The sequence below is a fragment of the Gopherus flavomarginatus genome, chromosome 3 (assembly GCF_025201925.1).
Source record: "Gopherus flavomarginatus isolate rGopFla2 chromosome 3, rGopFla2.mat.asm, whole genome shotgun sequence".
Classification (NCBI taxonomy): Eukaryota; Metazoa; Chordata; order Testudines; family Testudinidae; genus Gopherus; species Gopherus flavomarginatus.
Genome location: NC_066619.1, coordinates 127,198,514 through 127,214,046, shown reverse-complemented (window position 1 = coordinate 127,214,046; position 15,533 = coordinate 127,198,514). Strand labels below are relative to the sequence as shown.

Here is a 15,533-nt window from a genome sequence, read left to right as displayed (position 1 = left end):
GAGTTAACTACTGACTGAATGGAAAGTGGAACTGTGTGTTTGCACTTGTGTGAGAAACTGGTGATTATGAGAAAACTCAACTATTTCCTTAATCTTAATTCACTACATTGGTCCTTCAGAGAGAATAGATTACTTTAAAATTGTGGTTCACCCTCCTGCATCTGGAAACATAAAAATGTTTGAAGGAGACAGATTAAATGACAAAGCCTCCATCAATCCCACATATAGTTACACACAAAGATCCTAGATCCATTAGCCCCTTAACCAACACAGGATAACGATACTAACCTCTTTCATAAGGCACTTTGAGATCTATTGATGAAAAGCACTATAGAAAAACTAAGTTTTAATACTACTAGCTGTATGTGGGCAAAAGTAATATTGTCATGTGATTCGAGACCATACTGTGTAAGATTCAACTGTAATCCTCATTTGAGATCTATGGATGAAAAGCAAGATGTAAGAGTCAGGTGTTACTTCCCAACCTGTGCACCTAACTACAACTTTGACACAATACTAATACTGTTTTTTTGGCGTAGAATCCGTATCATTCATGAAGTGTTTTCTTACAGCAGAATTAATAGTAACTTAGTGTCTATAATTCAAAGTGATGTCACTGGATACGTCGTCTTGAGGGCATATGCAAAACATAATATATGAAAACAATTTTAATAAGACCATCCATGACTTTAAAAACGAGCACGAAGGCCACTGACATACCAATGACACTTATCCCACTTGGGTCAATATCACTGAGAGAAACAAAAATGTGTGGCTTAGGCCTGGTCTACACTATGCATTTAAACCAAATTTAGCAGCGTTTAACCGATTTAACGCTGCACCCGTCCACACAACGAGGCCCTTAATATCGATATAAAGGGCTCTTTAAACCGGTTTCTGTACTCCTCCCTGACGAGAGAAGTAGCGCTGAAATCGGTATTGCCACGTTGGATTAGGGTTAGTGTGGCTGCAAATCGACGGTATTAGCCTCCGGGCGGTATCCCACAGTGCACCATTGTGACTGCTCTGGAAAGCAATCTGAACTCGGATGCACTGGCCAGGTAGACAGGAAAAGCCCCACGAACTTTTGAATTGCATTTCCTGTTTGCCCAGTGTGGGGCTCTGATCAGCACGGGTGGTGATGCAGTCCCAAATCCAAAAAGAGCTCCAGCATGGACTGTATGGGAGATACTGGATCTGATCACTGTGTGGGGAGACAAATCTGTTCTATCAGAGCTCTGTTACAGAAGACGAAATGCCAAAGCATTTGAAAAAAATCTCCAGGATATGATACAGAGTCCACAGCACAGTGCTGTGTGACAAGCGTAACGGAAAGCCAAAGAATCAAATGGACGCTCACGGAGGAAGGGAGGGGGGACTCAGGGCTCCAGCTATCCCACAGTCTCCGAAAAGTATTTGCATCGCTGGCTGAGCTCCCAATGCCTGTAGGGTCAAACACATTGTCTGGGGTGGTTCAGGGTATAGCTTGTCAATTTACCGCCCCGCTCCCCCCCCCCGTGAAAGAAAAGGGAAAAAAATCGTTTCTTGACTTTTTTCAGTGTCACTCTATGTCTACTGCATGCTGCTGGTAGATGGGGTGCTGCGGCACTGAACAGCAGCATCCTCTCCTTTCCCCTCCCCGGTGGCAGACGATACCGTATAAAAGGACTGATAGCCGTCCTCGCCATCATTCCGTGAGTAGTCCTGGCTGGCCTCAGGTGAGGTCGGCCGGGGGCGCCTGGGTAAAAATAGGAATGACTCCCGGTTATTCCCAGCAGATGGTACAGAACGGCTGGTAACTGTCCTCATCATAGCAACTGGGGGCTGAGCTCCATCAGCCCCCTCCCCCCCGTTTCATGTCTAAAGAAAAGATTCTGTACTGCCTGGACTATCATAGCAACTGGAGGCTGCCTCCCCCTCATTTTATCTCACTAAAAAGTCAATGTTTCTTATTCCTGCATTCTTTATTACTTCATCACACAAATGGGGGGACACTGCCATGGTAGCCCAGGAGGGTTGGGGGAGAAGGGAAGCAACAGGTGGGGTTGTTGCAGGGGCACCTCCTAGAATGGCATGTAGCTCATCATTTCTGTGGGATCTGACACGGAGCGGCTGTGCTCTCTGGTTCTCTGATGCACTGGCTCTCTAGTATACTTGCCCCATATTCTAGGCAGGACTGACTCTATTTTTAGATAAAACATAAAGAAGGGAATGACCTGGGGAGTCAATCTCATTTTTGTCTTTGCGCCACCGGCCGATCTCAGCGAGGCCAGCCAGGAGCACCCATGACAGCAGCAGACAGTACAGAATGACTGGTAACCATCTCTGCTACCTTGCAAAGGCAAATGAATGCTGCTGTGTAGCACTGCAGTACTGCCTCTGTTAGCGGCATCCAGTACACAGATGGTGACAATGACAAAAGGCAAAACAGGCTCCATGGTTGCCATGCTATGGCGTCTGCCAGAGAAATCCAGGGAAAAAGGGCACGAAATGATTGTCTGCTGCTGCTTTCACAGAGGAAGGAATGAGTGACAACATTTACCCAGAATCACCCCCGACACTATTTTTGCACCATCATGCATTGGGATCTCAACCCAGAATTCCAATGGGCGGGGGAGACTGCGGGAACTATGGGATAGCTACGGGATAGCTACCCACAGTGCTACGCTCCAGAAATCAATGTTAGACTCGGTATATGGATGTACACCACTGAATTATTGTGCTCTGTGTGGCCACGTGCACTCGACTTTATACAATCTGTTTTACAAAACCGGTTTATGTAAAATCAGAATAATCCTGTACTGTAGACATACCCTTAGAGAGGCAACAGCTCCTACTATCACTGCATCAACACAGGTGCAGAGGAAAAGCTGTTCAGCCTGCATTTTTTAATGAAAACCCATATACTGTATTGTAAACAGTGGGGGTCTGCAGTGATGGTGATTTTGATTTATTACAGTTTTAAATAGAGCCTCAAAAAATCATAGGAATCCCATCCACAATTAGAGAAGGAGAAGAGAAAGTTACTCATCTTGCAGTAACTGAAGTTCTTAAAGATGTGTGTCCCTGTGGGTGCTCCACTCTGGGTGCTCCACTCTAGGTGACAGTGCGTCCCGGCGCTGTTGATCGGAGATTTTCGGTAGCAGTGCCTGGTTGGGGCGCACGCACCCAGATGGTATCTCCCGTCTACTTGGAATCTTCCTGAGTGCGTGCGCCCCCCACCCTCCTCAGTTCCTTCTCTACCGTGGAGCATCATACTAGTACTCCAAAGTAGAGGGGAGGAGGGCGGGGAGTGGAGCACCCACAGTGACACACATTTCGAAGAACTTCAGTTACTGCAAGGTGAGTAACTTTCTCTTCTTCTTCAAGTGCTGTCCCTGAGAGTGCTCCACTCTAGGTGAATGTGTAGCAGTACCCACTAAGGTTGGTGGGACTTTGGAGATGCGGCAGGGAGTACTGAAAATAGTACTGTATGGCGTACTATTGCGTCTGCTGTGGTGTCTTGCGTGAGAGCATAGTGTTTTGCAAATGTGTGTTCAGATGACCATGTAGCCGCCTTGCAGATATCAGGAATGGGAACATTGTGTAAGAAGGCAATGGATGTCGACATGGCTCTAGTGGAATGAGTTCTAATGTTATCGGGCGGCTGAAGATTCTTCGCACGGTAACAGGATCTGATGCAGTCAGAAATCCACTTGGATAGACGTTGTTTAGAGATAGCTGCGCCCCTTGATCTTTCGGCAATGGAAACCAAGAGTCGTGGAGACTTGCGAAATGGTTTAGTCCGTTCTAAATAAAAGGCAATTGCTCTCCTCACGTCGAGAGTATGCAGGGCTGCGTCCTGCGGAGTTTTGTGAGGTTTGGGATAGAAAATAGGTAAGTATATAGGTTGGTTGAGGTGGAAGGTTGACATCACCTTAGGAAGAAATTTAGGATGTGGTCTCAAAGTGACTTTATCTTTGGAGAAGATTGTGTAGGGAGGGTGGGCCATGAGGGCACTCATTTCACCAACTCTCCTCGCTGATGTTATGGCGACTAGGAAAGCCACCTTCATGGACATATGGAGGTGAGAGGAGGTAGCCAACTGCTCAAATGGAGGTTTCATGCGGGTATGAAGTATGAGGTGAAGATTCCATGTAGCCACTGTTGGATGAAACTCAGGGTAAAGATTTTGCAGGCTAGCGAGAAAGCGTTTAATGGTGGGGTGTGTAAAGAGTGAGTACCCATCCAATAGGTCACGGAAGGTGGTAAGCGCCGCCAGGTGCACTTTGATGGAGTTGATCGAGAGTCAGTCCTGTTTTAGTTTCAGGAGGTAGTCTAGAATGTTAGGGAAGGTCACATTATTGGGTGCTAAATGGTTATGCGAGCACCAAAGAGCGAAACGTCTCCGCTTCTGAAGGTAGGTTTTACGAGTTGAGTCTCTCCTACTGTGCAAGAGGACATGTTGGACCTGCTCGGAACAGGCTAGTTCATGGGTTTGGAACCATGAAGGAACCAGGCTGTGAGGTGGAGCTTTTGGAGCTGGGGTGAAGGACTTGTCCGTTGTCCTGGTAGAAGAGGTCTGTTCTGTTGGGGAGAGCCCATGGGTGACGGGAGGACATGTGGAGAAGGTAGGGGTACCACGTCTATCTTGGCCAAGCCGGGACAATAAGGATGACCTGGGCCTTGTCGTCCGCGATCTTCCGAAGAACCCTGTGTAGTAGAGGGATAGGTGGGAAGGCGTACAGGAGGCAGTTGTTCCATGGGATGAGGAATGCATCCCCTAAGGATGCAACCCCAAGTCCCGCCCTGGAGCAAAACAGAGGGCATTTCTGGTTTCGAGTCGTGGCAAAGAGATCTATGGACAGCATGCCCCAGTGGGAGAAGAGCTGTTGGAGTAATGCGGGGTGCAGTTCCCATTCGTGTTCCATCGAGAAGTGTCTGCTGAGTGCGTCGGCAGTCGTGTTGTGACAGCCTGGTAGATAGGAAGCGATGATCTGTATTCGATGTCGTATGCACCAATTCCATAGTTGAATGGCTTCCATGCAGAGGGAATGTGATCGTGCTCCCCCTTGTCTGTTTATGTAATACATAAACGCAATGTTGTCTGTTAAGACTCGCAGGTATTTGTTCTTTATAAGGGGAAGAAAGTGAAGGCATGCTCTCCTCACTGCTCTGAGCTCTAAGAGATTTATGTGTAAATGTGTCTCTGAGGCAGACCACCGGCCTTGTGCCCTGTGTTCCCCTAGGTGCGCTCCCCAACCAATCAGGGACGCGTCCGTGGTGAGCATGAGCGTTGGGGATCGTTGCTGGAAGGAAACCCCTGTGCAGAGGTTTTCTGGACTTGTCCACCATTGTAGGGAAGCTATAACATGAGGTGGAGGAGTTAGCAGCATCCCTAAGGGATGTCTGCTGGGTTTGAAACTGGAGTTGAGCCAGCCCTGGAGGCATCGCATATGTAGCCTGGTGTGTTGAACCACAAAGGTGGTAGCTGTCATGTGACCAAGGAGCTGTAGGCAGATTCTTGTTTGCGTCCTGGGACGAATAGAGAGCGTACGTATGAGCCGTGTGATATTGAGGAATCTGTTGTATGGGAGCGAGGCCCTGCTCTGGGTTGAGTCAAGATGAGCTCCAATGAATTCGATCTGTTGCGTAGGTATCAGGGTAGATTTTTGAATGTTTATTTGGAGGCCTAGGTTGTGAAAAATGGAGACGGTGAAGCACGTGGCTTGAAGCGTCTCACCACAGGAGTCGCCCCTGATGAGGCAATCGTCCAGGTAGGGGAAAAGTGTGATCCCGTGTTTGCGGAGGTGAGCCACAACCACAGCTAGGGTCTTGGAAAAAACTCTTGGAGCTGTGGAGAGTCCGAAAGGGAGAACTCTGTACTGGAAGTGATCCTGACCGATTGTGAATCATAGGAAGCGTCTGTGAGCTGGATGTATTGATATATGGAAGTAAGCATCTTGTAGGTCAAGGGCTGTGAACCAGTCCCCTTGATCCAACGCAGGTATTATTGTGCCCAATGTGACCATCTTGAATCTTTGTGTCCTCACAAATTTGTTCAGTCGGCATAGGTGTAGTATAGGCCTCCATCCCCCGGTTTTCTTCTGCGTTAGAAAGTAATGGGAGTAGAACCCTGTCCCTTGATGTTGCAGCGGCACAGGTTCCACTGCGCCTAGCTGCAGAAGGTGTGCCACTTCTGTGCGAAGTAACTCTTCGTGAGAGGGGTCCCTGAAGAGTGACGGGGAAGTGGAAAGGGTAGGAGGGTAGGATATGAACGGGATGGAGTAACCGGTCCGAACTATTTCGAGGACCCAACGGTCCTGTGTAATCCGCTGCCAAGCATGTTGGAAATACTGGAGGCGGTGGCCAAATGGACAGGTAAGTGGTGGAATCAAGGGGTGGTCGTGCAGACCCTCGACCAAAGCTTCAAAACTGTTGTTTATTGCCTGGTGGACGGAAGGTGGTGGCTTGATTTTGATTTTGTCTGCATTTGGGAGGTCTAGTACGATTCCTAGTTGCGTCATATAGTCTGGATTGAGGGCGATAGTACTGATGTGTGCGTGGTCTTTGGTATGGTTGTCTCCTGGGAAGTGATGGGTGAATGCCCAGGGTACGCAGCGTCGCTCTCGAATCTTTCATGGTGTAGAGGAGTTCATCAGTTTTTTTCGAAAAGAGTTTGTCCTTATCAAAGGGGAGGTCCTCCACTTTGGTCTGGAGCTCTTTAGGAATGTCTGATGCAGAGAGCCATGAGAATCTGCGCATAACCACAACAGTTTCAGTGGTACAGGCTGCTGTGTCTGCTGTGTCTAAGGACGCTTGTAGGGCCGTTCTGGAGATCAGTTGTCCCTCAGACAGGATTGATTTGAAGTCTGCTCTTCTGTCCTCTGGGATGTATGAGGCAAATTCGAGAAGCTTATTATAATTATCAAAATCATAGCTGGCGAGGAGAGCAGAATAGTTTGCAATCCTGAACTGTAGTGTAGAGGATGTATAAACCTTGCGGCCCGGGACATCAAGGCGTCTAAGGTCCTTATCTTGTGGGGTTGGTCGATACTGTGACTGTTTAGTTCGCTGTGTAACTGCATCAATGACAAGAGAGTTCGGTGGTGGATGAGAAAATAGGAAGTCTGCGTCCTTTGCAGGAACGTAGTATTTACGTTCGATCTTCTTACAAGTTGGTACTAGAGAAGCTGGGATTTGCCAGAGGGTGTCAGCTGGCTCCATGAGTGCTTCATTTATAGGGAGCGCGATTTTCGAGGGCGCAGACGGTTGAAGAATTTTGAGGAGTTTGTGCTGATTCTCCTGAACCTCTTCTAAGGGGATATCCTGACTGATTGCAACTCTCCTGAAAAGTTCTTGAAATTGTTTGCAGTCATCCACGGACTGTGGAGGTGGAGGGAGGATGGCTTCATCTGAGGCTAATGGAGAATTAGGGTTAGGCGAGTCAGGATATGGTGCATAGCTCCCAGACTCTGGAGGGGGCTCAGGCACCCTGGAAGTGGACGGAGCAGGAGACTGAGGCACCGAAGGAAGATGATTGGTAGGAGGATTCTGCCATGGGTACCACTGAGGCCAAGGCATGGGGTAGGAGAACCCAGGCATCGCCCGGGGGGGGGGGAAACGTAGGAAAACTGAGGCTGCTGAGCTTGAGACGTGACCTGAGGTGATAAAGGTGCCTGTGGAGGAGAAGCAGGAGGGGAGAACTCCGCTTGCTGCTGTAGCTCAAGGTCACCATCGGCGAAAGCCAGTTCAGCTGAAGAAAGTGGCAGGTCAAGAAAGGAGTCCTCTGTGTCTAGAGGCGGAGAGTGAGGCTCAGGTGGCACTAGAAGGTCACTTTGAGTGAGAAGCTGTTGCTCCTGCTCTCTAGGTTGATCTAAGCCTGCTCTCTGCTCTGGTTCTTTAGTAGGAGAGAGTGGCAGAGAGTGTCCTGCTGTGTTGAACCTAGAGGTGCCCTGCAGGGAGTCTGCTGCTGGTGCACGGGCAGAAGAGTGGCTGGGTGCCGACCCTCTTCGCGGTGCCGAGGCTGATCGCGCTGTCAGCACCGCAGCTATTTTCGTCGCTGAGGCAGAGCGCGCTGGCGGCACTGCTTGCTGCTTTTAGCGCTGAAACTGACCAGGCTGTAAGTGCCGCGGCCGTTCTGGGTGTTGGAGCCAAACGCACTGCCGGCACCGCGGCCGGTGCCGAGGAGAAACGTGGTGCTGGTGCTGTAGCCTTCCTCGGTGCTGAAGAGGAGTGAGGTGTCGGCGCTGCAGTTGTTTGTGGCGCTGAGGGGACCGAGTCAGTAGGTGTCTTCCCCGTGCGGGAGGTCTGGTCCTGGCCTCTAAGCTCTGTCAGAGCGGTTCCTGAGGCATTAGGAAAGGCTGAAACAGCTGTCTTTCGGGCTGTCACCACAGGGGGTAGGGATCTCGCCGGAGACCCCCTACCCTTGTTAGCATCTCGTTTGAGAGACTGCTGAGCTTCTTGTCTCCGCTCCAGGGAGGGTGAAGCAACGCTCCCCACCAGTTCCAATCTGGCTGGGGAGCGTGTGTGGGAGCGGGTTCTACCTTTCCCATCTACGACAGCAGCTGCAGGGATTTTTCCATCATGATGATCTTGAGGCGCAGATCCCTGTCACGACGAGCTCTTGACTTGAGGCTTGCACAATGGAGGCACTTCGCAGGGATGCGGGTGTCCCCGAGGCACTTCACACAATGAGAGTGGCCATCTGGGCGTGGCATGGAGTCCTGACAGGAGATGCATCTTTTGAAACCTGAAGGTCCTGGCATTATGAGTTAGAGAAGAGAGTCTCAATGGGAGACAAGCCTGAGGTGTTTTTTTTTTTTTTTTTAAACAAAGTAACTATGTAACTATACTAAAGGAAGGGAAACAACTGGGAAGTAATTAATAATTATTTCTATGTTCTTTGTTACTGTTTCCTATAGAGATCAGGGAAGAGAAAGTAGCACTGCCCCGAGTCCCGTCTTCAGCGGAGGACGGTTGAGACGGAACTGAGGGGGGTGTGGGGCGCACGCACTCAGGAAGATTCCAACTAGACGGGAGATACCATCTGGGTGCGTGCGCCCCAACCAGGCACTGCTACCGAAAATCTCCGATCAACAGCGCCGGGACGCAGTCACCTAGAGTGGAGCACCCACAGTGGAGCACCCACAGGGACAGCACTCGAAGAAGAAAATACACTTTGTAACAAACCTGTGACTCCAGTCTTATTAAAGAGTTCTTGTAGATTTTTAAGGCCAGACCATCTAGATCCCCTAGTTTGATCTCCTGCATAACATAGGCCAGATAACCTTGCCCCATATACTCTGGCTCAAGCAGAAATTATCTTTTTTAAAGATACAGTTTTGATTTGACATCAAGTGATAGATAATCTATCACAGGCCACCTCCTTGCCCAATCACAATCCCCATTCATGATCAGGCTACACCTATGTGGTAACTACTACTGATCATACTATTTTCCAGATACTGCTTGGAATATTTATGTATTCCATTTTAACTATTAAATGCAGTACAGATGTTTTCTCCTAAGCAAAAGATATTTATCACACTGCTTTCGCTCTTCATCTCACCTTCCTTTCCATCTATTTGGTTTCTCTCCCCCAATTGCACATGTTCAGCAGACTGTTCCCCTTCTTCCTCTGTCCCTTGCACCTGTGGCCTGATTCCCATCCTCTTCGATATTTCCCTTCCACTGGAGAACCTGAGCTCTCATGGTGTAGCCCTAAAAGCAGTGGTTTCCTCTCCTATGGAGCAGTGGTCCTTAATGGTGGCAGTAATGCTTCCTTTAATGATGAAAAAGCTTTACTAATTTGTACTCATTAGCCCTGCAGAGCAATTAGAAGAGAAAAGAAAGACTGACTATATTCCGTCTTCCACATGAACAGAAATGTTAATTAAATTCTAACCAAATGGTCATATTCTTGCCTCAGTTTCACCTGTGCAAACTAATGAAGAGAATAAGGTTGCACAGGTGTAACTGGGAAGAGAATCTGCCCCACTGAATCCTTATTACAGAAGATATAGGAGCCAGAAAAAAATCCACAGCATGACTTGGATCTCAGAGTGAGTTTGCTGGGTTGGAAGGCAGCAAAAGTATTTGTGTATGTAAAACAGTACATATTTAGGGTTGGAAGGATTAGATTTATCAGTAAATGTCGATAACTGTTCATTTTACCATACACCAACTGACAAAAATATTTCCACCAATGATAACTGAAACTTACAGACAAAGAAAAAATACTTAAGAACTCAAGAGTTTGATTTTTAAGGCCATTTTCTTTGTATATTTTAACATATGTTGACAATTTTTACTTCAATGGAAACAAAGCTTTAACTTTTTCAATTTCAATATCTACTGTTATTATCTGACCAACCATAATTTTATGCAACTGTGATAAAAGCTGAATTAATAAAAATTGAAAAAAGCTTAAACACAAATATATCTGTCAAAATTATTTTAAAAAATTGATTTCTGCCACGCCTACACATAGTTGATCTAGCCATCACTGAAACCAATCTGTAAGCCGATAATGCCATTTTTATAGTCAATTTTCATACTGGAACTGCACGTTCAAACATATACATAGGCAGGAAATTAACAAGCAAACTTTTTTGATAATCTTTTCTTGCTATCAAGACCCATTAGCTAAAACACGTGCATCCCCGTCTCAAGTATGGAAAATTTTTTAAAATATTCAAAAAAATCTCTACATTTCTCAGATGAGGATCTTCCTTCTCTAAAAATCCACTCTGAGTCATGTTAGAATGAGATGTTAGGTAAACCGCACGTGTGTGTTTACCCTATTACAGCTCGATGACACTTAGGGATCACCTGGACCATCTCCTAAATTAACAAGATCCCCTAAGTTAGAGATTTAACATTATTATTATTATTTTTACAAGTACAGAGCATTTTCAGGGAAACCGAGCAGTATGCAATCAAGAAAAATTGTTTAGCCGATCCATATTCCTTACAGAAACTATCAAACAACTTGTATCCCTGACCTCTCCTCTATTTCCTCACGGGATACTTTCTCCTTTCCATTGTTTCTCTCTCCCCACTAAACACGCATTGCTTTGTGAAATCCCACCCCCCGGAGTTGCGCGGAGGCTGGGAGGCTCAGTGAGGATTGTAGAGATGAGGCGGGAGGGCACGAAAAGCGGGTGCACTGTGAGAGGCGGGGAGTGTTCAGTCAAAACAAGGCTTCTCCAACCCCACCCCAGGGCTGACAGCTCACGGGGACGGGGGGCGGCGTTTCCCGGACCGGCTCCGTCCCTCGCCCGCTTCCCAGCGCACGGGGACCCCACGCCGGGCACGGGACTAGGGCGTTAGGCTCCCCAGCTCTGTAATACTGTTTACAAGCTAGGGCCCGGGAGACCCAGCAGCACCGACCGGACCGGACCGGACCGCGACCCTCTGAGCGCCGCCTCCATCTCCCCGCTGACTCCCTCACAGCCACCCCGCGCTCCGGGACCGCGGCCCGGGCCCGGCCAGCAGCACGCACCGCAGGGGCCACGCCGAGCTCCGGGCGGGCTCGCAGTAGAGCCGCCCCCTCCCCCCGCCAGCCAGGAGCCCGGTACCTGCGGCCGCTCCGCCGCCGCCCGCCCCACGGCTACCGCCAACGCGCCACCGCCTCCTCGCGTATCGGCCGGATCCCCCCCGCCGCCTGGGCCGGGCCTGCGCCGCCTGCCCCCGCCGCGCGATCGCTTCCGGGAGTGTCAGCCCGTCTCCTTCCTGCCATCGCGGGGCGCTCCCCCCCCGCCCCGCCCGCAACGGCGGCGCGTCACCCACCTGGCTGCCCCGCCCGCCAATCAGCGCGCGGGGAGGGGCCGTCCGGGCCCCGCCCCCGTCCTCAAGGCGCCGCGGAGCGCCCTTTGTTTTCGCTCGAGGCGTGCGCGGTGGGGGCCGCAGCGACGCGCGAACACCGCTGGCGCCAAGGCGTTCCGCAGCAGCCCGCTGAGGGGCGCAGCGGGCACGCGCTCACACGAAGGCGGGCCGCGGCCGCGCTCTTGTCCCTCAGGCAGCTGCCCTGCCGCCTTGGGAGACGGGGGCGGAGCCTGAGTGACACGCCCTGACCCCGCCCTCCCACGGGGGCCTTAGGCCAGCTGGAGTATGGGGGGGCGGGGCATACTCCATGGTCCGGCCCCCCAGCGCCAGGGGTCCTGACCCAGGCCCCACTCCTAGGCTCCTCCCATCCCCCTACAGGGACCAGGCCCACCCTAGGGGGCACAGTCCCAGGTCTCTCCCCATCCCCCTCTCCCAGGGACCGTCCCAGATCATTTCTGCACACAGACATCACCCCTGTCCCCCAGCAGCTGTGCCATTGTCTGAAACAACAGCACAGGCCCCATAGGTAAGGACTGTTCACCCAGCCCTACCCACCTACCCACACTGGGGTCGCTGCCCCTGGCTCTGGGTATCACTGCCTGAGCCCCTGGGAGCTGCACACCAGTGCTGTGTCAACAGCAGCAACAGCTTCCCCAGCGCTGAGACTGTAAGGACTTGCCTAAAAAGCAAAAAGACATTTCTGCTAACTGACACTGACAACACACCACCCTGAAATTACACTGCTTGACTCTCAGATCCCTGCCTGTGGCCCACACTGCCTATTAGTAATGTCTTTTAAATGAAAACACATTCAACATGGAAATCATTGAAAAACGAACATGGAACTTAACATACCCTTTTAAATGTTTAAAAAAAAAGTTACCAAAGGGACTATGGTTTTGTCAAATTAAGGCATTCAATGCAGGTAGATAACTGGTACAAAACGGTGTATACAAGAAGGTTTTAGAGCTTTTTCTGCTGTTTTTTTCTGTAACACTTTGGAAGGAATAGTACATACATAAAAAAACTCCAAGTTTATCCAGGCTTCCTCAAAAACAATAAAAAAAAGTATTTTAACCTGCACTGAAAAATGTCACACTTCAGTAAATGTACTTTTACAGAAAGGAATGTCAACTTCATATATTCAACTTGATTCAAAAAATTAATATCCAGAGTTTATTAGGAATCACTCATGCAAGGCATAATAGTAGCAACTCTCTTTCAAGAGACAAAAGAATGAGACCTTGGCTTTGAGCTGATTTCTGGTACCTTTTTCAAAAAAGAAAAAAAAAAGTCTTAAATCTTCATGACGATGAAGGAAAGTACCAGATGCAATTCCTACCCACCAAGAAGAGCAAACACAGCAAGCATTTTCTCTTTTACAATCTGCTTCAGTGCACTGTACTGGTGCAAGAGCATATGCAGGTGCAGAAGATAACTGTGGAATGGGCAGTCATGATTCACAGAAGATGACAACAATAGGGACAGAGTAGAGGCACAGAATGTACTCATGGGTAACCAACCATTCTTCCTAGCACAACCCAGGGTTAGCCAGAATACAACAACATAAGCAATACAACAAAACACTTAACATCCTCTCCCCCCTTTCATGGTGAATAAAGTAAAGAATGGGGAGGAAGGTTGGTGTGTCTTTTTTGAAAGTGGGACAGCCACTTAACATTTTGGTGCTTTGACCAAAACCTATTGTCAATCACAGAAAGGAAATAATATATCCAAAAAAGCTGTTTGAGCTCAAGAAATATCAGACTAGATTACTCTGGCTTTCCATAAGGTAGAAAGTGTGTAAATGTAACAGAGGAAGAAAATCATGATACCCTTCATGCATACTTGACATTTAAATCAATCCAGATTAGTTTTTTCCAAACATTTTCTAGAAGTGGATCCCACATCCTTGACCGGTATTTGGGAGCCAAAAGATTCAGCAAATTAAAGCTTTTTCCTTGGTATCATATCTTTATCTTCTGTTTTATGGCAAGTAACATATTCCTGCTATATGTCAACATCCACGCTATGCTACAGAAGGTCAGTTCCTCCCTATTCCTCCAAAAATGAAAAAACTAGCTTGGATGCTGTGGAAAATGGATATTTTTTATGTTGAATCAGGACCAATGAGCATGACCTCCCTTATTCTAGCAACCTAATTCCAGCAATGATTAATAATACAAGACCATTAGTTACCCAGATCTCTTGCTCTGCATGAGACTGACTGAAGTGGTTTTTCACTCACGAAAGCTTATGCCCAAATTAATCTGTTAGTCTTTAAGGTGCCACCGGACTCCTCATTTGTTTTATACCTCAGAAAAGTAGACCTGCTCCGTTTGGAAAATTGAGGTCCTGATCTAATATCCACTGAAGTCAACAGAAGGATTGCTATTACGAAGTTGGCATCCCGCAGCAAACCCACCACAGTAAAGAATCCTGAACTCATTTGTGTCTGTACAGTAAGTTACTTCACTAGACTTGAGCAACGGACCAGTCTAGTTATTCACAGATTCTAAAGCCAAAAGGGACCTGTGACGGTACTTCCCATAAGACTCTATGGAAATATGCTTAGAAATGTGTTTCATGCTACATATGCCATGTAACATGGTTATGATCTACTAAATGTATTACTCCTATTTGCATAAATGGATCATTTTTGTATTCAACATTATGAATTTTGGCTGTGTACTGGCTTGATTTCTAAATAACCTTAGGGTATGGCTACACTTGACATTTCAAAGCGCTGCCGCGGCAGCGCTTTGAAGTGTGAGTGTGGTCGGAGCGCCAGCGCTGGGAGAGAGCTCTCCCAGCGCTGCACGTAAACCACATCCCTTACGGGTGTAGCTTGCAGCGCTGGGAGCCGCGCTCCCAGCGCTGCGCCACTGATTACACTGAGGCTTTACAGTGCTGTATCTTGCAGCACTCAGGGAGGTGTTTTTTCACACCCCTGAGCACGAAAGTTGCAGCGCTGTAAAGCGCCAGTGTAGCCATGGCCTTAGTAGAGCATTTGGCCAGTTCTTGAAGAAAGGAATGTTGAAATTAAGTACCTAATCAAGGAACACTTAAAGGACAATGGATCTTGGAATGCTCCAATCCACACAGGAAGTCTACTTGAGGATGTTCAAGGTAGCATGTAAACAATGGATGCTACTTGTAAAACTGTAAGTCATTCATGGACATGTGACTTGCCCAGGCGACTCTCACACTCCATCTTGGAGCTGGACTTTGCATAGGAGTGAGAAGGGGGTCTCCACCCACAAGAGAAAGTCGATTTAAACCCCTGGGAAACCCCTCCATTTTGTCTTCAGCTGGTTAAAGAGAGAGCATCTCCACCCCTCAGGATACTTGGAAGAAACTGGAACAAAGGGCAGTGACTGCAAGGTGTGAGAGTGATTGCTGGACCCAGGCTAAAAGGAGATTAGTCTGTAAAAGGGAACATTCTGGAACTGGTAAGGATCTTATCTGTATTCAGTTTGATTAGCCATAGATTTGCACATTTTATTTCATTTTGCTTGGTGACTTACTTTGTTCTGTCTGTTACTACTTGGAACCACTTAAATCTTACTTTCTGTATTTAATAAAATCACTTTTTACTTATTAATTAACTCAGAGTATGTATTAATACTTGGGGGAGCAAACAACTGTGCATATCTCTCTATCAGTGTTGTACGGGGCGAACAATTTATGAGTTTACTCTGTATAAGCTTTATACACAGTAAAAC

At 48.1% G+C, this 15,533-nt stretch overlaps 1 protein-coding gene across 2 annotated transcripts in view; it reads right to left on the bottom strand.

The window, feature by feature from the left end:
* Nucleotides 1–15,533, bottom strand: part of RNF38 (ring finger protein 38) — a 219,225-nt gene that overhangs the window by 87,567 nt on the left and 116,125 nt on the right. Inside the window, exon 1 of one of the 2 annotated variants that reach the window (XM_050943105.1) lies at nt 11,562–11,633. The exons of the other annotated variant lie outside the window; for it this stretch is intronic. The gene's annotated coding sequence lies outside the window, so the exon portion shown is untranslated. Of the gene's footprint in view, nt 1–11,561; nt 11,634–15,533 lie in introns of those variants that run through there. 2 annotated transcript variants of the gene reach the window in all.